Below are 22,244 nucleotides of genomic sequence, written 5' to 3' on the forward strand. Positions count from 1 at the left end.
GACGAGAGATACGGCAGATGAGTCCAGGTGCGTAAGAGGGCGTGGCAGTCCCGTGCTGGAGAGAAGTGAGAGGAAGGGAATACGAGCTGAGCTGCGTGGAGAGGTACACGACAAAGAAAGGGTCCAAGAGAAAGCAGAGGAACTTTTACGAACGAGTTGCAAAGAGATACGGCAGATGAGTCCAGCCCCGTTTCAACCAGCCACGTGAAGCCCTGACGGGGCAGCGAGTGACCCTGCCAGCGTGCGCTGTAAAGCCGAATACCAGGAGCTGCCGGCGTGCGCTGTAAAGTGGAATACAAGGAGCTGCCGGCTCCCCACTTCCCGCCCGGAGTGGACCTGCTCGCTGTGCCCTGTGATCCCACCTGCTCATCCTTTCCAGCCATTCCTGCCTGCAAGTTCCCCATTTGCGTACGTGAGTTTGTTTTGTTCGGGCTGTCCTGGGTAGTAACTAAGTCTGTATAAGCTAGTAATTTTCACTGTGTCACCTGCGTTTTCATGTCCGCTGTAAATACCCGTGACTGCTCTTTTTGCTTATGTGTGTAAATAATAATAAACCCCGTTACTCTTCTGTACGTCTTCTTCTTCCTCTTTGCATTCGTCGTCTTAGTCTTTTCCCCATTGAATATCTGTGGCGCGATACGGCCAACGTTTGGGTGAATCGGGTTTAGTCGGGGAACAACTGTTCGGTCGCAGAGCCTCCGCTCGGCAAACATACCATCCTTAACCGCGTACCGTAACAATTGGTGTCAGGAGTGGGATTCGAACCTGGGACTAAATTTATTTAGCCCAAATTTTGGAACACCAATTGTACTATTGGCGTAACAATTGGTGTCTGGGAGTGAGATTCGGGGCCCGAACCAAATTTTTAAAACAGCTAGAAAAAAAAAAATTTGGTCAAAATTTGGAGTAGCCGAAATTTGCTTTTGTTTTACAAAAACCCGAATTTTGAAATCGCGCCATGGCTGGTCAAGGCGACGGGATGCCGGTGGAAGAGATACAGATAGACGGGGTGGAATCGACCCAGGACCTCGGGGAAATGTATATGGAGGATGTGGTTGAGGGGGTATCAGGCGCACAAAATGGCGCTCTCGCGCACGTGGTTGAGGGGGCCACGGCCGCGGAACCAATGAGCGCGGCCCAAATGCAAGCCTTCATGGCCCAATTCATGGTGGAAATGCAGAAAGAAAACGACAGTATGGAACGAATGGAAAACAGAATGAGGGCTGATAGTGAGCGAATGAGGGATGAATTGGATGCTCAGAGTGAGCAATTGGGGGTAATGAGGGGCGAAGCGAGGGCTCAGAATGAGCAATTGGGGGTAATGAGGGGTGAAGCGAGGGCTCAGAGTGAGCAATTGGGGGTAATGAGGGACGAAGCGAGGGGTACCGGTGAGGGGTTAGACAACGGGATAAAAGAGGTAAAGAATGGGTTAACGGGGGTGGAAAATAGAATGGCTGCCCAGGAGAATCAGATAGAGGGGGTGAAAAATGGGTTAGAGGGGCTAGAAAATAGGATGGAAGACAAATTGCGGGCAATAGGGGAGCAATCCGCCCGAAAAATTAAACAAATGGGAGAGCAGATAGAGGAGGTAAAAATCGGGGTAGAAACCAAATTGGATGCTCAGAGGGATGAATTGGGACAGATGAGGGCAGCACCTACAAAAGAGAGGGAGGAGATGAAAGAGGAGATACGACGAGGTGTAAGTGAGGAGGTCTCGGGGGTACGCGAGCAGGTAAAGCGAGGTGAAAAGCGTATGGAGAAAGAGGTGAGGAATAATACGGCGAGGTTACAAGGGGGAATAGAGGGTCTGACAAGGGGAGTAGAACAGCTGACGGTGGGACAAAAAGAACTAGTGGATCAAGTAGAAAAGAATACTGCAGTACTAGGCGGGTTGAAAGCGACACAAAAAGAAATCAAAAATGACTTGATAGCGACACAGAGGCAATGTCAGATGGTACGTGAGGGACTGACAACGAGGTTGGACGAGGTGACAGAAGTAATGGAGACGAAGGACCGAGAGGTGAGGACGCACATAGAGACGGTCAAAATAGCCTTAGAGGACGAACTTGAGGAGACGCACCGGGAAATAAAAGAGGTGAAGCAAAAGTTAAAGGAGGTGTTAGAGGGGGTGAGTGAAATTAAGAAGAGACGGACAGAAACTAAGAGAGAAATACAGGAGGAGGTGATGGAATATGTACAAGGTCGGTGCCCAACTCATAATGTTGTGCTCACTAACCAAATAAAGAGTTTGCAGGTGGCGAAAGAGGTGCGGAGACGAGGTGCCAAGGTGAGTGGCGATATACGAGGAAATGTACATGATGTGAGGGGAGCTTCAGTCGGCTTGGGGATTGATTTGGATCCGGGTGTTCGTGAAAGGCCGTTGGTGAAGTGTGCGACAGGTATGGTGTGCGAAAGAGGAGGTGTGTGAGAATGTCCGACTCTGGGGTGTGTGAGGAAAAAGTGCGCGCCAAGGAGTGAGTGTGCTGTCGAGAGTGAGTCGGTCGTAGCGCGTGTGCGAGGGAGCACATGGAAGCGCGTAGTGAGGAGTGTTACAGAGGATGTAACGAAAGAGTGGACACCTGTGGTGAGTGTTACAGAGGATGTAACGGGAGAGTGTGCGCAAGAGGATGCGTGAGAAAGGTGTGTAACAGACGGGTGCATGAGGAAAGAGTGCGCTGTCAAAAGTAAGGAAGAATGCACACCTGTGGTGAGTGTTACAGAGGGTGTAACGGGAGAGTGTGCGCAAGAGTGTGCGCGAGAAAGGTGTGTAATGGACAGGTGCATGAGGAAAGAGTGCGCTGTCGAGAGTAAGGGTGAGTGCGCTGTCAAGAGTGGTGGTGAAAGTAGTGAGAGTGACACGGAGCGTGAGTTGGTTGTGACAGGTGAGAGAGGATGTACACCTGGAATGGAAGGAAGCACACCTGGAATGGTAGAGCGTGTGTGGGAATGCACACTTGAGTTGGTCGTGAGGCACGTGGTTGGGTGTGCGAGTGAGAGCACACCTGTGATTGTCACAGAGGAGGTGACCGAGGAGGGGGCACGAAGAGGTGTGTTGGTGAGGTGTGCGAACGACGAGTGTGTGCAAAGGTGTTCGGTGGTCAGGTGTGTGACCAAGTCTGTGAGCGGAATGAGTGTACCTGGCTGTGTAAGAGAAGGTGCAATGACGAGGAGCATGGGAACAGCTGGATGTATGAGCAAGGAACGGGCTGCGGTGTGTAAGCATGCAGGTGAGGCATCGACGGTAACCGGGTTAGCGGTTAGAGCGACTTATAGCCGAATCGGGCCCTCGGTGCGTGCCGGGTTTCGCGTGCCACGAGGACCAGCGGGGATCCGAACCACGGCGGGTTCGAAAGGACCGCCGTACGTGATCCACGCTGGGCCGCGCTTGGAACGGCCGCGTCCATGCTCCGCTAGGCGGAACGGGCAGCCCGATAGGAAGGGTCGTCATGGCGACCCCTTTTTGTTGAGGCGTTCCGGCAGGTCGAGATCGGGCAATGGGATGGCTCCGTGCCGAGGTGGTGCGTGGGATCTCGGCCCGGGTAAGCGTCCTTCCCTGCACCGAGTGCCGGACGCATCCAGCCGCCGGCACCAAAGAACCCGCATTCATTGCTCGGCTGTATGAAGCCGAGCTTTAGAAGTGAATTGGCGCACCGAGAGGATCTAGTAAGTAGACGGGTGATGAGGTTCGTGTTTTGGACCCAAAATTAGAAAAAGGCAAAATTTGATGATTGGCAAAGGATTGGCAGTAATGATTGGCAGAGGATTGGTAGTGATTGGCAAATTTTTGATTGGTTGAAATTTGGTGTGCAAAATTGGTAGTGGAAATGCCCCGATGTGGTGGGATGGCAACCTTGCCATCTCTCACAATACGGGGGGCAAAGGAGCACTAGATTATGGGGTTGATGGCAGTGAAAACTAGCCCGGGAGGGTTAGGATATATAATGTGTAGGGCTCTAGAGATTGACCTTAGGTAACGTTAAGATTAGTTAGTGACAATGACACCTGTAGTGGGGACGCAGGTAGATTAGTGTGGATGATAATGACGTGGGAGCGCAATAGTTTAAAGGGGCGACTGGGAAGCGCAAGTTTCAGAGGGGAGTAGTAGATGAGATGATGCCGTGTGTTTGAGGATTGGAAGTGTATGGTGAACAGGTGTGATTGAACAGGTGTGATTGCACAGGTGTGCAACTGAACAGGTGAATGGAGCAGTGTTTGAGTGATGGTGATGGTGAGGTGTGTTGTGTTGACCAACTGGTCCAGGAAGAGGAGGAGGGTGCAGGTGGCACCAGGTATGATTGCACAGGTGTGCAACAACAGGTATGAGGAACAGGTGTATGGAATAAATGGTAGTGTGGAATATCTGGAGTATTGGAATGGATGGTAGTGGAGTGAGTATGGTGGAAACTATGGAGTGGAGTGGATGGTGCGAAGGTGTGAATGGGGGAAGAGTGGACCCCCATCACGAAAACCCAGGGTGGATAGTGTAAGTGTTAGGTAGAGGGTATAGGTAAATTGTGGTTGGATATTGGCATCTGTGGTGCGGGTGGAAGAATGATGTTTGGATGGGTGCATTAGTGTTGTGGAAATGGCTGGGCGTGTAGCCTGTTAGTGTGTGTAGTTGGTTTGGGCACTCCACCACTGTGAGGATGTCGGCCAGGTGAGGCCGCAGGTGGGTTCTGGGAGCCGGTAGAGTTGTTGTGGATGGGGCCCGAGGATCCGGAGGACGGACCCGGGTAGCCCAGTGCCAGAGGGCACCAAGGGGTGACAGAGCCAGGAGGGGCCTTCCCCAGTTAGTTAGGTTAGGGTAAGGAGCAGGTAAGCTCGGGTGGCAACTACAGTGGTGGAGGTGTGCAGGTGGGTAGACCTGCTGGGATAGCTACACGTCTCAGCCCAGAAATTGTGCAAGGGCACCGGGAGATGAATCGGGGGAGTGAGACCCCAAATTGAGAAGCACCACAGTTTGGTCAATGGGGATTGGTTTTTAGAACCCATAGTGTAAGTTGGCCAATGGATTGGCAGGGAAAGACCCCGGGTAGTGTAACGTGTGTTAAAGTCATTTAGAGGATAGTTAGGATTGGAGTCTCCTCGCACCATCTACATCCACTCACCTGAGATGACGTACCTCCACACCATGCCATGTTTTGATTATTTTTTATGTGCAAATGTTTTGGATTGTGAGACGCATCATGACGTGGGTGTGACATTGTGCTTGATGTTCCATCTCTTCCTCCTTATGAGGGTTGATGATGAATTGGGTGATGGCAAATTTTGGCTAGAGGGATTGTGGTGACGAATTTGGTATTGAAGAAATATGGGGAAGACGTGACAGTAGCGACGAATTTGTAAATGTGTAGATTTTGTACATATGGGGTAAGGGCAAGGGTAGTGTAGGTGACAGGGGGGTGACGTATGGTAGGGACGAGCTTTCTCACTTCGCCCTCCGTACGCATTTCACCTTGCATTGCCTTATTGATGTGTACCCTTGTGACCTTACCCCACGCTCATCTGTCTTGTCCCCCTTTTGTCTCCCACATGACCTGTGCGCCATTGGGCGCCGAGGGGAGCGTGTGTGAGTCCGCCATTGTGCGCCCGGAACTCCCAGAACCAGCTGTCTGCATCGATGCACCACATTATGGACCACATGTCTGTGGCCGAGCACCACTTATGGACCCCATGGGTTGGGGCATGGCCCCTCTGCTGGAACCGGCCATGAGGGCCCGAAATCTTGCTGGCGGACCTTGGCCACAGGGCACCGATGCCCCGCAGGTGAACCACACGTAGTCGGCCCTGTGGGCCATAAATAAAGAAAATAACATGGACACGTTGGGTGCATTTTATTGTAATACAAATAGGCCGCCAGCACAGAAAATGACAACAACTGGAAGAAATAATAATAGCCAGCAGAGGGAGCCGAAGAGCAAGAGACCACCTGCAGGGTTAGGGGTTGTCGATTTATTTTATTCATGAACAATGGTGACTGCACCGATTGGTGCTTGAGGGTGTGTTGGTGCGTTTTGGGTGCTTTCATGGTGCATTGATGCAGAGCAGACTGTCTCCCCCCCAGAAAGAACAATTACAGGTCCTGGGTTAGTCTTGTAAATAAAAGTAGTGTCAATTGTAAATAATGCTCCCCACCGTCAGTGTGTAGTTTGAAGACCAATTCCGCAATTCGGTTAGCTGTGGGCGTGAATCTGTTAGGCAGGGTGCAATGGAGCAGCGGGACATATTTATCTATGTTTTAAAACTGTCGCACTCAGGGTCAGGTTAAAAGTAGAGGGGACTACACCTACGTGTCACACTAAATAAAAGTTATAGGCCCGGGATGTGCCTAAGAGGAGGAGGGTGCAGTGTTGCGGATATGAGGATTGCATTTTTTTGATTGTGTGTATTGTAGTGGTAAATTGTTGTGTAACATTGGTTGGATATGGCCCCTCCTGCCTCCGGAGTTGTGTAAAGATAAAAAGGGCGTCTCGGTAGTTAATTCCATAAACACCACATTGCAGGACACGATAAAACCCTTGTTCAGTAGCTTATATCTTATTATGTGTTTTAGAGTAAGGCCTTGTCTTCCATTAAAATAATACTCCATTGCACCGAATCAATTAAGAATAGCTCCCCTTCAATAATTCCATTTCCCAGCCAAACCCTCTATCTGCGGGCAAAGCAGTTCACAAGCGTGGGGTGCACGCCCTCTCATTTCGCTGCTATAGTGAATATGTGCTCCATGCTCTGTTTGAACAGGAGGGGCGGGGTCGCCTGGGAGAGGCAAGCCCAGGGCGTGCCACGAAGGGCGGGGCTGTTCAGCCCCATGCCCAAATAAGGAAACAACCCCGTGGCTCGCCACGAGGGGCGTGCCGTTGGCGCCATGCCCAAATAAGTAGACAAGCCCGTGGGATTACCATACAAGGTCACGAAACAGAGCACGGGGGAGGAGGGCGGTACCGAAACCGAGGAGGGCGTGACACACCCGCGCTGAAGGTTTGAGGAGAAGGGTGCGACGATCGCTGGGACAAGCTAGACGAGAGATACGGCAGATGAGTCCAGGTGCGTAAGAGGGCATGGCAGTCCCGCGCTGGAGAGAAGTGAGAGGAAGGGAATACGAGCTGAGCTGCATGGAGAGGTACACGACAAAGAAAGGGTCCAAGAGAAAGCAGAGGAACTTTTACGAACGAGTTGCAAAGAGATACGGCAGATGAGTCCAGCCCCGTTTCAAAGAGCCGCGTGAAGCCCTGACGGGGCAGCGAGTAACCCTGCCGGCATGCGCTCTAAAGCCGAATACCAGGAGCTGCCGGCGTGCGCTGTAAAGCGGATTTCAAGGAGCTGCCGGCTCCCCGCTTCCCGCCCGGAGTGGACCTGCTCGCTGTGCCCTGTGATCCCACCTGCTCATCCTTTCCAGCCATTCCTGCCTGCAAGTTCCCCATTTGCGTATGTGAGTTTGTTTTGTTCATGCTGTCCTGGGTAGTAACTAAGTCTGTATAAGCTAGTAATTTTCACTGTGTCACCTGCGTTTTCATGTCCGCTGTAAATACCCGTGACTGCTCTTTTTGCTTATGTGTGTAAATAATAATAAACCCCGTTACTCTTCTGTACGTCTTCTTCTTCCTCTTTGCATTCGTCGTCTTAGTCTTTTCCCCATTGAATATCTGTGGCGCGATACGGCCAACGTTTGGGTGAATCGGGTTTAGTCGGGGAACAACTGTTCGGTCGCGGAGCCTCCGCTCGGCAAACATACCATCCTTAACCGCGTACCGTAACAATATCAATGGCACGGACTCATGTTGGCAGAGCAGATAAGCATGACGTTGTGGTGCTGTGCACACACGACTCGATTGCCAGAGAGGTAGGCCACAACGAGTTGGTACAAACAAGAGTCTTTATTCAAAGCTCGCACTTCAGCACTGGGCGGGCTCGAGCTTAGAGCCCGCATATATGTCCCGAGGCCACGCCTTGTCCCCGGGCGTGGCCGATCGGTCGAAAGGCAGGGCATGCGCTTTCGTTCCCCATCTGGACGCTCGCGCCACCCACTGGTGCGCGGAATTATTGTCCCTTGTGCCCGCCACATGCGCCCCACCAGAATTCCCGCGCACCTGAAGGGTGAGTTTGCGGGGAAGCCGGATGACCCGGCCGAAACGCCCCCTGGCGATGGGTGCAGGGCTGGGGGGTAGCGGGACGGCGGGGCTGGGGGTGCCGGGGGTCCGACCGCCGGGGGGCGGCCTCGATGCGGAGGCAGAGTTGCTTGCGGGGGGTGCTCCAGATTGAGGTGGGCCGGCTTGAGGCGGTCCACGGAGATGCGATCAGGGGCACCACCAATGTCGATCGTGAAATATATTTGTCCGGGGACAAATATTTGTCCCCGGTCTCCAGCACGCGGAAGGGCCCGTCGTACGGGGGCCGTAGCGGTGCCTGGTGGGCGTCGTGCCGGACGAAGACGTACTCCGCCGTGCAAAGCTCCGGGGCGACGTGGGAAGACGGGCAACCGTGGTGTGCTGTCGGCACCGGGGCGAACCTCCGGGCGGTCTCCTGAAGGGTGGAGCGCTGTTGCGCCGTGGACCAAGGGGCCGTGGAGTCAGGGATAAATTCGCCCGGTACCCGCAGTGGTTGCCCGAAGACCAGCTCCGCCGAGTACGCGCGCAGGTCATCCTTGGGCGCCGTCCTGAGGCCCAGCAGGACCCAGGGGAGCCTGTCGGTCCAGCTGCTGTCGTGGAGGCTGGCACGGAGCGCGGCCTTCATCGAGCGATGAAAGCACTCGCACAGGCCATTGGCCTGGGGGTGGTAGGCCGTGGTGTGATGTAGTTTTACGCCGAGCCTTTGCGCCACCGCGGCCCAGAGCTCCGAGGTGAACTGGGGGCCGCGGTCGGACGAGATGTCCGAGGGGGCACAGAACCGGGCAACCCAAGTGGCAATGAAAGCTTGCGCCACATCAGCCGCAGACGTCGCCGCCAATGGGACGGCCTCCGGCCACCGTGTGGTGCGGTCCTCCATGGTGAGGAGGTGGGTGAACCCCCGCGAGGGGGGCAGAGGTCCCACCAAGTCGACGTGCATGTGGTCGAACCGACGCTCAGACACCGCAAACGGGGCCAACAGGGCCTGGGTGTGGCGGTGGACCTTTGCGCGCTGGCACGCGAGGCACGTCCTAGTCCAGTCGCAGACGTCCTTCCGGAGGCCATGCCAGACGAACTTCGCCGCGACGAGCTTCTGGGAGGCGTTTGTGCCCGGGTGGGACAGGCCGTGGATGGCGTCGAACACTGGGCGCTGCCAGCCAGCGGGCACGATGGGGCGAGGCCGGCCGAGGGAGACGTCGCACAGGAGGGCCGCGCCCGTGGCGTCGAATGCAACCTCGGTGATGCGGAGGCCCATGACGGCGGTCCGCAAGGCCTGGACGCCGGGGTCGGCGGTCTGGTCCTCCACCATCCGGGCATAGTCGAATCCGAGGTGGACCGCATGCGCGACGGACCGGGAAAGGCAATCCGCCACCGGGTTGTCTTTACCCGCCACGTGACGGATGTCCGTCGTATACTCAGACATGGCAGAGAGGTGACGCTGCTGCCGTGCCGACCATGGCTCGGCGACCTTGGCCATCGCGAACACAAGGGGCTTGTGGTCGACGAAAGCCGTGAACGGGCGGCCCTGCAGCAGATGGCGGAAGTGTCGGACTGCCAGGTGGAGCCCGAGCAGCTCGCGGTCGAAGGTGCTGTAGCGGCGTTCGTGCGGGCGTAGCTGCCGGCTAAAAAACGCCAGCGGTTGCCAAGCACCACGCACCCACTGCTCGTGCACCGCCCACCGCGTAGTCCGATGCATCGGTGGTGAGGGCGATCGGCGCATCGGGCGCCGGGTGCGCCAGCATGGTGGCGTTGGCCAGGGCCAGCTTTGCGCCCACAAACGCCACGGCCATCGGCTCCGACCAGGCGATGTCACCTTTGCCCGGCTTGCCCCGGAGGGCCTCGTGCAGGGGGCGGAGGAGCTGGGCGACACGGGGCACGAAGCGGTGCTTAAAAATTTACCATGCCCAGGAACTCCTGGAGCCCCTTGATCGTGCGGGTCGCGGGAAATCCCTGACCGCCTCCACCTTGGCCGGTAAAGGGACGGCCCCGTGCCTGGTGATGCGGTGCCCCAAGAAGTCGATGGTGGCGACGCCGAAACGGCACTTGGCGGGGTTGATGATTAGGCCATGCTGGCCCAGGCGTTCGAAAAGCGTGCGGAGGTGGAGCAGGTGCTCCTCCCGGGACGCGCTCGCGACTAGGGTGTCATCCAGGTAGACAAAGAGGAAAGGTAAGTCGCGCAAGACGCTGTCCATAAGCCGTTGGAATGCCTGGGCCGCATTCTTCAACCCGAAAGCCATTCGCAGGAACTCGAAGAGGCCGAAAGGGGTGATGACGGCCGTCTCCGGGACATCGTCCGGTTGGACGGGGACCTGGTGGTAGCCCCGGATGAGGTCCACCTTGGAAAACACGGTCGTGTTTGCCAACCGGGCGGAAAAGTCCTGGATATGCGGGACCGGGTAGCGGTCGGGGTGGTGGCATCATTGAGCTTGCGGTAGTCCCCGCACGGCCGCCATCCCCCGCCGGGCTTCGGCACAATGTGCAGAGGAGAAGCCCAAGCGCTGTTGGAGCGCCGTACGATCCCCAGCCGCTCCAGCGTGGCGAACACCGCTTTCGCCACGGCGAGCTACGTGGGTTCGAGTCGGCGTGCCCGGGCGTAGACCGGCGGCCCGACCGTGGGTATATGGTGCTCCACCCCGTGTTTAACGGCCACCGCTGAGAAGGTGGGCCGCGTGAGGGCCGGGAAACTGGCTAGGAGGCGGGTAAAGTCGTCCGCTGCCGGAAGCGTGCAAACGAAACTCGCCGGGACGGAACCTTCCAGCAAGCCGCTTGGCAAGCCGCTCGGTGAGCCGCTCAACGAGCCGCTCAGCGAACAAGCGAGCGAGCTGAAGGTTTCGGCCTGGACGAGCCGTCTGCGCTTCACGTCGACCAACAGCCCATGCGCACATAGGAAGTCCGCGCCCAGCAGGGCCATTGGCACGCTGGCGGTCACGAATGACCATTGAAAGCGCTGCCCTCCAAACCGCAGTGAGAGGCAACGCTTCCCGAATGCGCGGATGGGTGTACCGTTGGCGGCAAGCAAAGCGGGGCCCCGGCCCGCGGCTTGCTTGTCGGACGTGGAGGCGGGGAGGATGCTTACCTGCGCTCCTGTGTCGCAAAGAAAACGGCGCCCGGACAAGGTGTCCGTGATGAACAGGAGGCTGCCGGAATGGCCGACGCTCATGGCCGCAAGTGAGCGCCAGTCGTTTCCCGACCTGTCAAAAGAACACGGCGGGCGGCACGTTTTAACCTTGTGGCCGAACCTGGCATGGTAGTAGCACCAGGTTTGCGGCGGTGGCCCCCGCAGCGGCCGTGTCGGCGGCAGTGGTGGTGGCGGCGGCGGTAGTGGGCGGGGCGCAGCAGCGGCCACAAGGGAAGCAGGGGGCGCTGGAGCCTCCGAACTGGGAGCCACGACGGCAGCACCGTACACCGACCACGTGTCGCAGGCCGCAAAATACTTGTCGGCCTCTCCGGCCAGGGCGCGGGGTTCCGTGATGTTGGAACCGGCCAGCGCGAGGCGCACCTGTGTGGGTAGCTGGCGTAGGAAAAGTGCGCGGAACAAGAAATCCGGGCGCTGGTCTCCAAGCAGCGACAGCATGAAATCCATCCGGACGGATGGTCGTGTGTCGCCGAGGGCGGGAAGGTGCAGGAGGCGGTCGGCCCGTTCGATCTCCGTGAGCCCGAACGTGGCGAGGAGGAGACGTTTGAGCGCCTCGTACTTGTGGTTGCCCGGCGGGCGCCGAAGGATGGACACGACTTGGGCGGCAGTGCCGGGCCCGAGGGCGGCGACCACGTGGTAGTACCGGGTCTCGTCCGCCGTGATGCCTCGGAGCTGAAATTGAGCTTCGGCCTGCACAAACCAAACGTCGGCTTGCGCTTCACAAAACTCGGGGAGTTTGACGGCAACGGCGTTGGTAGCCATGGCGCGTTCGGGGTTCAGCAAGGGCTGAACCAATCGGGGTCACCAGTGTGGTGCTGTGCACACACGACTCGATTGCCAGAGAGGTAGGCCACAACGCGTTGGTACAAACAAGTGTCTTTATTCAAAGCTCGCACTTCAGCACTGGGCGGGCTCGAGCTTAGAGCCCGCATATATGTCCCGAGGCCACGCCTTGTCCCTGGGCGTGGCCGATCGGTCGAAAGGCGGGGCATGCGCTTTTGTTCCCCGCCTGGACGCTCGCGCCACCCACTGGGCGCGGAATTATTGTCCCTTGTGCCCGCCACAACGTTATACATGTTAACATCATGGTTACCTGCTAAACCAAAGGTTTATCTTCTTTCGTCAATTCCAAGAAAGACACCAACAAATGTGAAAACAACGAGATAGCTGGAACCGGCAGACGGAACACCCAGTTTAGCGTCCTTCCGAGGGACGACACACACATTGATGAACCACCCAACCTGTGAAGCATCGGATGACAGTTTATAGATGGGTCTGGATTCAAACCCAGGCTAGACAGCTTAGAAGTGAGTGTGCGTTATCTAGATCTGGCCTATCAATGGAATGCAAAATGTAAACTGTTCAGCCTGGTGGAGGTATGTGCTCTACCGAGTGTCGTTCTAGTTACCTCTCCCACCAAAGGTGGATGGAGGTTATGGTTTCACCTCTGTCTGTCTGACTGTCTGTCCGTTTGTCTGTCTGTCTGTCTGTCCGTTTGTGAACAAAATATCTCAAAAGGTTGTGGACGGATTCGGACAAAATTTGGCAGAGATGTAGCGTATGTGACAAAGACGATTCGATTCGATATTGGTGATGATCCGGATCCGGATCCAGCTAGTAGAATTTTTAAAGTGATTCTTCACCATTGAGTGATATGGCCAACCAGGTGGAGGTATGCTCTCGACTGAGTGCCCTTATATTTTATCCTGAGTTTGAATCTCGATAGGCTACAAACCGGTATTTCACAGGCAGGATGACTCATCAGTGCTTATACCATCCCGCGAATGGACGTTAAGCCGGGTGTCCTGTCTACAAGCATTACTTGGTGGACGTTAAATATCCCACGGTATCCTTCGTGAAGAGTAGGCGAGATGTCACCGAAATCCTGACCGAATTCCAAAATCCTGCCCTGACTAAATGCTGGGAAGGCAATGGCAACCCACCCAGTGTCGTCCTTGCCAATACACTGCTTCAGTCAGCCACCAAGAACCTGCTGTCAGGCAGAACTAACCCAAATCAATCAATCGTTTCAAGCTCTTTCTCTTTTTTTTCACTCACAATTGTTATCTTTTCTAATTTTCTCCTCTCCCTCAATTTCTCTCTTTCATTTTCCTTCTTCCAATTCTTTCAAATTCCTGAATTCTGTTACGACCTATGTGTGACAATCTACCCACCAATTCCAACTCTCTACCCTCCTCTCCCCCATTCTTCTTCAATTCCTCAACCTCCCCTCTCACCTCAAGTCCTCACTCCTCTCCAAAGCCTCAATCCCCTCACCCACGTCTGTCACCTCTGACCCACACCCCATCTCTCTGTCCTCCCCTCCTCTTTTCTTCTTCAAGTCCTAAACCATCCTTCAACAATTCCTAAGTCTGCAAACCCCCCGACAAACCCCAAGTTTTCAACTACCTGCTCAAAACCGCAACCCCCCTCTCCCAGCTCTGTCCCCTCTGTGCCACCCACATCCCAACTCTATCCTCCACTCCCCCTTTCTTCTCCAAGTCCTCAATCCCCTCCTAACCCAACGTTCCTCAAAGTTTTATCCCCAGGATTTATGTACTTATGGGGTCTATCCCCAGGATTTATGCACTTATGGGGACTATCCCCAGGATTTATGTACTTATGGGGTCTATCCCCAGGATTTATGCACTTATGGGGACTATCCCCAGGATTTATGTACTTATGGGGACTATCCCCAGGATTTATGTACTTATGGGGACTATCCCCAGGATTTATGTACTTATGGGGACTATCCCCAGGATTTAGGTAATTATGGGGTCTATCCCCAGGATTTATGTACTTATGGGGACTAACCCCAGGATTTATGTACTTATGGGGTCTATCCCCAGGATTTATGTACTTATGGGGACTATCCCCTGGATTTATGTACTTATGGGGTCTATCCCCAGGATTTATGTACTTATGGGGTCTATCCCCAGGATTTATGTACTTATGGGGACTATCCCCAGGATTTATGTACTTATGGGGACTATCCCCAGGATTTATGTACTTATGGGGTCTATCCCCAGGATTTATGTACTTATGGGGACTATCCCCAGGATTTATGTACTTATGGGGTCTATCCCCAGGATTTATGTACTTATGGGGACTATCCCCAGGATTTATGTAATTATGGGGTCTATCCCCAGGATGTATGTACTTATGGGGACTAACCCCAGGATTTATGTACTTATGGGGTCTATCCCCAGGATTTATGTACTTATGGGGACTATCCCCAGGATTTATGTACTTATGGGGTCTATCCCCAGGATTTATGTACTTATGGGGTCTATCCCCAGGATTTATGTACTTATGGGGACTATCCCCAGGATTTATGTACTTATGGGGACTATCCCCAGGATTTATGTACTTATGGGGTCTATCCCCATGATTTATGTACTTATGGGGACTATCCCCAGGATTTATGTACTTATGGGGTCTATCCCCAGGATTTATGTACTTATGGGGACTATCCCCAGGATTTATGTACTTATGGGGACTATCCCCAGGATTTATGTAATTATGGGGTCTATCCCCAGGATTTATGTACTTATGGGGACTAACCCCAGGATTTATGTACTTATGGGGTCTATCCCCAGGATTTATGTACTTATGGGATCTATCCTCAGGATTTATGTACTTTATGTACTTATAGGGTCTATCCCCAGGATTTATGTACTTATGGGGACTATCCCCAGGATTTATGTACTTATGGGGACTATCCCCAGGATTTATGTACTTATGGGGTCTATCCCCAGGATTTATGTACTTATGGGGTCTATCCCCATGATTTATGTACATATGGGGTCTATCCCCAGGATTTATGTACTTATGGGGACTATCCCCAGGATTTATGTACTTATGGGGTCTATCCCCAGGATTTATGTACTTATGGGGTCTATCCCCAGGATTTATGTACTTATGGGGTCTATCCCCAGGATTTATGTACTTATGGGGACTATCCCCAGGATTTATGTACTTATGGGGTCTATCCCCAGGATGTATGTACTTATGGGGTATATCCCTAGGATTTATGTACTTATGGGGACTATCCCCAGGATTTATGTACTTATGGGGACTATCCCCAGGATTTATGTACATATGGGGCTATCCCCAGGATTTATGTACTTATGGGGACTATCCCCATGATTTATGTACTTATGGGGACTATCCCCAGGATTTATGTACTTATGGGGACTATCCCCAGGATTTATGTACTTATGGGGACTATCCCCAGGATTTATGTACTTATGGGGTCTATCCCCAGGATTTATGTACTTATGGGGACTATCCCCAGGATTTATGTACTTATGGGGTCTATCCCCAGGATTTATGTACTTATGGGGTCTATCCCCAGGATTTATGTACTTATGGGGTCTATCTCCAGGATTTATGTACTTATGGGGTCTATCCCCAGGATTTATGTACAGTGCATTCAGAAAGTATTCAGACCCCTTCACTTTTTTCACATTTTGTTATGTTGCAGCCTTCTGCTGAAATCGTTGAAATTCATTTTTTCCCTCATCAATCTTCACTCAATACCCCAAAATTACAAAGAAAAAACAGGATTTTAGAAAGTTTTGTAAATTTATTAAAAAGAAAAAACTGAAATATCACATTGACAAAAGTATTCAGGCCCTTTGCTATGACACTTGAAATTTAGCTCAGGTGCCTCCCATTTCTCTTGACCATATTTGAGATGTTTGTACACATTGATTGGAGTCCACCTGTGGTAAATTCAATTGATTGGACATGATTTGGAAAGGCGCACACCTGTCTATAAAAGGTCTCACAGCTGACAATGCATATCAGAGCAAAAACCAAGCCATGAGGTCGAAGGAACTGCCTGCAGAGCTCAGAGACAGGATTGTGTCGAGGCACAGATCTGGGGAATCCTACAAAAAAAATCTCTGCTGCATTGAAGGTTCGCAAGAGCACAGTGGCCTCCATAATTCTTAAATGGAAGAAGTTTGGAACAACCAGGACTCTTCCTAGAGCTGGCCGCCCGGCTAAACTGAGCAATCGGGGGAGAAGGGCCTTGGTAAGAGAGGTGACCAAGAACCCGATGGTCACTCTGGCTGAGCTCCAGAGATCCTGTGTGGAGATGGGAGAAACTTCCAGAAGGACAACCATCACTGCAACACTCTACCAATCTGGGCTTTATGGTAGCGTGGCCAGACGGAAGCCTCTCCTCAGGGAAAGACACATGTGAGCCCACAGAATCTTGTTTCTCACAGTATGAGAGTCCTTTAGGTGCTTTTTTGCAAACTCCAAGCAGGCTTTCGTGCCGCGTGCGTGTGCGTCATTTCATGCCCATTACCTTGTTTCCTACATTTAGGCTTTGTTTTTCTCTCAGCGGTCGATTGTGGTCCAATTACTTTCGTTCTCTCAGTTTTTCCCAATCTTTTCACCCCATACTTCCTTGTTTAAAATCTTTACGAAAAAAAAACAAAAAAAACATTTCCTTCTTTGTTCTTATTCGTTGTTCTTATTCATTTATTCGTTGTTCTTATTCGTTCGTTTGTTCTTCGACCACGTGTTTCACCTCCATTTCCCCAGATAGTTTTCACTGTTCAATTTTAAAATGTTTAAACTTTCCGCTGAAGTGCTGTATTCTGTCGTATATTATTAAAATCTTCATGAAAAAAAAACAAAAAACATTTCCTTCTTTGTTCTTATTCATTTATTTGTTGTTCTTATTCGTTCGTTCATTCTTCGACCACGTGTTTCACCTCCATTTCCCCAGATAGTTTTCACTGTTCAATTTAAAAATGTGTAAACTTTCCCCTGAAATGCTGTATTCTGTCATATATTATAACACCTTTTTCTTCTTCTTCTTTAAAAGGGTGCTTTCGACTTGCTCACCAAATCTATACATTCCAAAAATTTTTTCCATCTCTTACAGTTCCTCTTTTCTACATTCCCGAAAAACTCTCCTGCACTCCACCCCCCCGACCCCCACCCCCCGCCCCCCTCCAGCGTCCTTAAATGTATCTCTGACTCGAAGGTCACAAGAAACTCATTTTGCAATAAATGTTCGTTTCCCATTAATCGTACAACACTTTGTAAAATCCAAACTCACCCCTCCCCTCCAAATCTCCACCATCACCCATCCCTTTCAAATCTCCCCCCTTGCCCCTTCCCTCCTAAACTCCCCCCGCACCCTTCCCCTCCTACACTCCCCTCGCCCCTCCCCTCCTAAACTCCCCCATCTCTCATCCCTTTCAAATCCCGCCCCATTCCCCTTCCCTCCTAAACTCACCCCTAACCCCTCCCCTCATAAACTCCCCCCTCGCCCCTCCCCATCAAATCTCCCCACCCTAATTCTTTCTCCATTTCCCCCCTCACACCCCTCCTCCTCAAAGCGTCCTCCTTGCTTCTTCCCCCTTCCAAATCTCACCTCCATCTCCCCCAACCTTCTGCCTCGCTCTGCCCCCCCCCCCTCAAATAACACCTCACTGTGCCTCACCCAATCACCATCAAACCTTTTGTCTGCCCCATCCTTCCCTTTCTCCGAGCTATTCTGAAATCTCTGACACACCTTCACCAGCTCTCCCTACCTCTTCCTCCTCTTCCACATCTTACCCTACCCCTCCACCCCCCCCCCCTGATCTGTATGCGTTGCTCCCCGTTCCTCTTCATTAACGGTATGGACCTCAAACATCCGGGGCCTTCGCTCAAACTTGACTGATCTCTCCATACAGGTTGCTTCTGACAAACCAGTCGTGATCTGCTTAACAGAAACTTTCCTCCTTCATGATGTCTCTGATTCCTTAGTATCTCTCCCGGGTTACTCCCTCCTCTGGTATGATAAACCTGATCCTCGTCCTCGAGGTGGGGTTGCTATCTTTACCAAAAACTCTCTTCCTCACTCGCCCTGCACTGCCCTCTCTCCACCTCACCCCCAGGAGTACCTCTGGCTACAGTTTTCCCTTCGCTCCCACCTTTTGTTCATATGTGTGTTGTACCTTCCACCAAACAGTGATGACTCCATCTACAGTCACGTGAAAAAGTAAGTACACCCCATGTAAAGTTTTGACTTTTTCAACATATTTCAACATCGAGCTATTTGATCTTCATTTCAACAATATTGATAGATAAAGGTGATATAATGTAACAAATATCATTAAACATTTACATTTTGTAGTCCATTGTATAATTTAAATAAACATAAATGTAAATTTCGCATGTGGAAAAAGTAAGTACACCCCATGAAATGTTTTTTAAATCTTTTTAACATATGTGGACATATCAATATTTGATCTTCATTTAAACAGTATCTATAGATAAAGGTGATATAATTGAACAAAAAACAATGACAAATTGACTTTGCAATAATTTATGCAACAAAAAATTGTTGCACAGCATGCACAATTACATGCACAGCTCGTTTCAAATCCCCCCGCAACATCTCGATGGGATTTAGATCCGGGCTTTGACTTGGCCATTCAAGAACCCTCCATTTCTTTCTTTTCAGCCATTCCTTGGTGGATTTACTGGTATGTTTAGGGTCATTGTCATGTTGCAAGGTCCACCTTCGGTTGAGCTTCAACTTTCCGACAGATGGCCTCACATTATCCTCAAGCACCGTCTGGTACAATGGAGAATTCATAGTGGATTCTATGATGGTGAGCTGCCCAGGCCTTGATGCAGCAAAGCTGCCCCAAACCATAATATTTCCACCACCATGCTTTACAGTTGGTATCAGGTTCTTGTGGTCAAATGCTGTCTTTGTTTCTTGCCAAACATGTCTTCTGGTACTGTGGCCAAATAGCTCTACCTTTGACTCATCTGTCCAGAGCACATTGTTCCAGAAGTGCTGGTCTTTGCCTAGGTGTTCATTGGCAAACTTTAGTCTTGCCCTGATGTTCTTTCTGGACAGCAAAGGTTTCCTCCTGGCACACCTCCCATGTAGATCAAATTTGTGCAGCCCCTTTCTAATGGTGGACTCGTGCACTTTGACATCAACAGTGGCAAGAGCTGAGCTACCTGTAGTTCCCGTGGTGACATTCTGGGGTTCTTAGAGACTTCTTTCAGCATCTTGCGGTCTGCTCTCGGGCTGAACTTGCTGGGGCGGCCTGGCCTGAACAAGTTGGCAGTTGTTTGGAATCTTCTCCACTTGTAGATGATCTTCCGGACAGTCGAATGATTGATTTCAAATTGTTTGGAGATCTTTTTAAATCCCTTCCCAGACTCGTAGGCATCTATAACCTTCTTTCTGAGGGCCTCAGAGAGCTCTTTTGATCGAGGCATGGTGACGCTGCACACTTCAACAACAAAGAGCAAACCAAACTAAATGTCTGAGGTTTAAATAAGACAGGTTCCTCCAAGATCCTCTCTGACGATGTTCTAATTATTTGCATCTGAGCTGGTGCACCTGATTCTAATTTTAGGTATTTGAAGTAGTGATAAATATAGGGGTGTACTTACTTTTTCCACATGCGAAATTTGCATTTATATTCTTTTAAATTATACAATGGACTACAAAATGTAAATGTTTCATGATATTTGTTATATTATATCACCTTTATCTGTCAATATTGTTGAAATGAAGATCAAATAGCTGTATGTTGAAATATGTTGAAAAAGTCAAAACTTTACATGGGGTGTACTTACTTTTTCACGTGACTGTTCATCTTGCTGTCTGATAATATGGCCCAACTTCTATCTACTCATCCCAACTCTCTCTTCCTCATATATGGTGATTTCAATTGTCACCATGCCAGTTGGCTGGGTGTGGGTACCTCTCTCACCAGCCATGGCTCCTCAGCAAAGGACTTCTGCGACTCACTGGAACTGACACAATCTGTCAATTTCCCGACCCGGATCTCAATCAACGGAGTATCTTCTCTTCTGGACTTGGTTATGACTAACTTCCCTGCAAATGTCTGCTGCTCTTCTTCTGCTCCAATTGGCTCATCTGATCATGTGCTTGTTAAAGTGGACATCTCTCTGACCATTCTCAGAGAGCCTCCTCAGCGTCGATGAGTCTGCCATTTCACTCAGACCAAGTGGCACGGTCTTCAAGCAGCCATAAATCATCTGGACTGGTCTCCCATCTCTACCGCCTCTGACATAAACTCATCCTGGGAATTCTTCCAAAGTGAATTGCTCTCTCTCATGCACAGATTTATCCCATCTCGTCTTCAGTTGTCATACCCTTCCTCCCATCCATGGTACACGGATTCTTGTGGTGAGTCTGTTGCCCAGAAACAACTTGCCTTCGCCTCCTGGAAAGCAAATCCATTGGAAGGAAATCTCATTCCCTTTCACAAAGCCCGAAACAAGTGTGAGTCTACCCTCAGGAGAGCCAGGAAACAATATCTCTCCGTTCTCAAGACTGAACTTTCAAATCTGTCTCCATCTTCCAAATCCTGTTGGCGTCTGGTCAAATCTGTTTCTGGTGTTTGTACCCCCTCCACCCCCTCCCTTACCTCAAACGGCTACACAGCTGACAGCGCACGTGAAAAAGCTGAATGCCTCAACTCTGTATTTGCCTCTAAATCTTGTGTCCCAAACCCATCCCTGTCTGTGCCCACCATACCCAGTCGTACCCAGCTGCTCCTAGACTCTGTGTCCTTTCCTCCTGACAAGGTGGAAAAGTTTCTGTCAACCCTCGACTCTGATTCTGCAACTGGACCTGACAGCATCAGCCCACGGGTCCTAAAATCATGTTCTTCCGCTCTTTCACTCCCTCTCTCTGTTCTCTTCACCCTCTCTTTTGCTCAAGGGCATCTGCCATCAGCTTGGAAATCAGCAAACAAAAAAATGTGCAAAAACAGATCCTTGCAACTACAGACCAATCAGCCTTCTCCCAATTATCAGCAAAGTCATGGAATCCATCATTGCTTCGGATATGAAATCTTTCCTCTTCTCCAATGGCTTGATCTATGATCATCAATTTGGTTTCAGACCAGGTCACTCTACTCTGGACATGCTGCTTCTGCTGTCTCAACAATGGATGGAGGTCCTCAATACCAAACAGGAAATTAGAGCTGTCTCCCTCGACATATCACGTGCCTTCGATACGGTCTGGCACCCCACTCTGCTCACCAAACTCTCCTCCTATGGTATCCATGGAAATCTCCACGCATGTCTGGTGGACTTCCTCTCTAGTCTTGGTCAACATGTGGCCCTGAATGGGTTTCTCTCATCTCCCCTTCCTGTTCAGGCTGGAGTTCCCCAAGGTAGTGTTCTGGGCCCTGTGCTTTTTCTGGTCTTCATCAATGATCTCTCTGACTCTCTTGAAAATCCTCTCTATCTCTTTGCTGATGACTCCACTCTCTACCGCTCCATTCATCATCCCTCAGATGAGCAGTCTGTAGCCTCCTCACTCTCTGCAGACCTGGACAAAATCACAGACTGGTCAAACAAGTGGAACATGTCTTTCAATCCTGACAAATCTCACACTCTTACTATGTCTCTAAGAAAAGACCGACTGGACAACCCTCCCATCCACTTTCTGAATAATCCTCTCCAATAAGTTCTGTCACTGAAGCTTTTGGGTCTCACTATCTGCCATGATCTTTCCTGGGAAAACCACATTTCAAATCTGGCCTCCAAAGCCAGTCGCCGACTGGGCATCCTCCGTCGTACGAAGTCCTTCCTTGGCGCACCTGAGTTCCTCACCACATACAAGGCTTTCATCCGCAGCTCAATGGAATACTGTTCTCCCCTCTGGGCCAGTCCGCCTGCCTCACACCTAGCTCGGCTTCACGCTGTTGAAACCATAGCTTTCAGAATCATTGGAATCTCCCGCGATGAAGCTAACTCCGAGGGCCTTTCACTTACTCACCGCAGGCAGGTTGGTGGTCTTTCTGTCGTCTACCGACTCCTCTCCGGCCTTGCTCCCCCAGCTCTCTCTGGGCTCTGTCCCCAAAATATTCCTACAGGTCGCACAAGATCTGCCTGCAAGCCTCTTATGGTTAAACTGCCAAAATCAAGACTCTGTGCTCACCTTCACGCCTTCATTCCTCTTTTCTCCCGCCTCTGGAACAAACTCCCTC

This window comes from Myxine glutinosa, chromosome 3 (genome assembly GCF_964187855.1).
Source record: "Myxine glutinosa chromosome 3, kmMyxGlut1.1, whole genome shotgun sequence".
Classification (NCBI taxonomy): Eukaryota; Metazoa; Chordata; class Myxini; order Myxiniformes; family Myxinidae; genus Myxine; species Myxine glutinosa.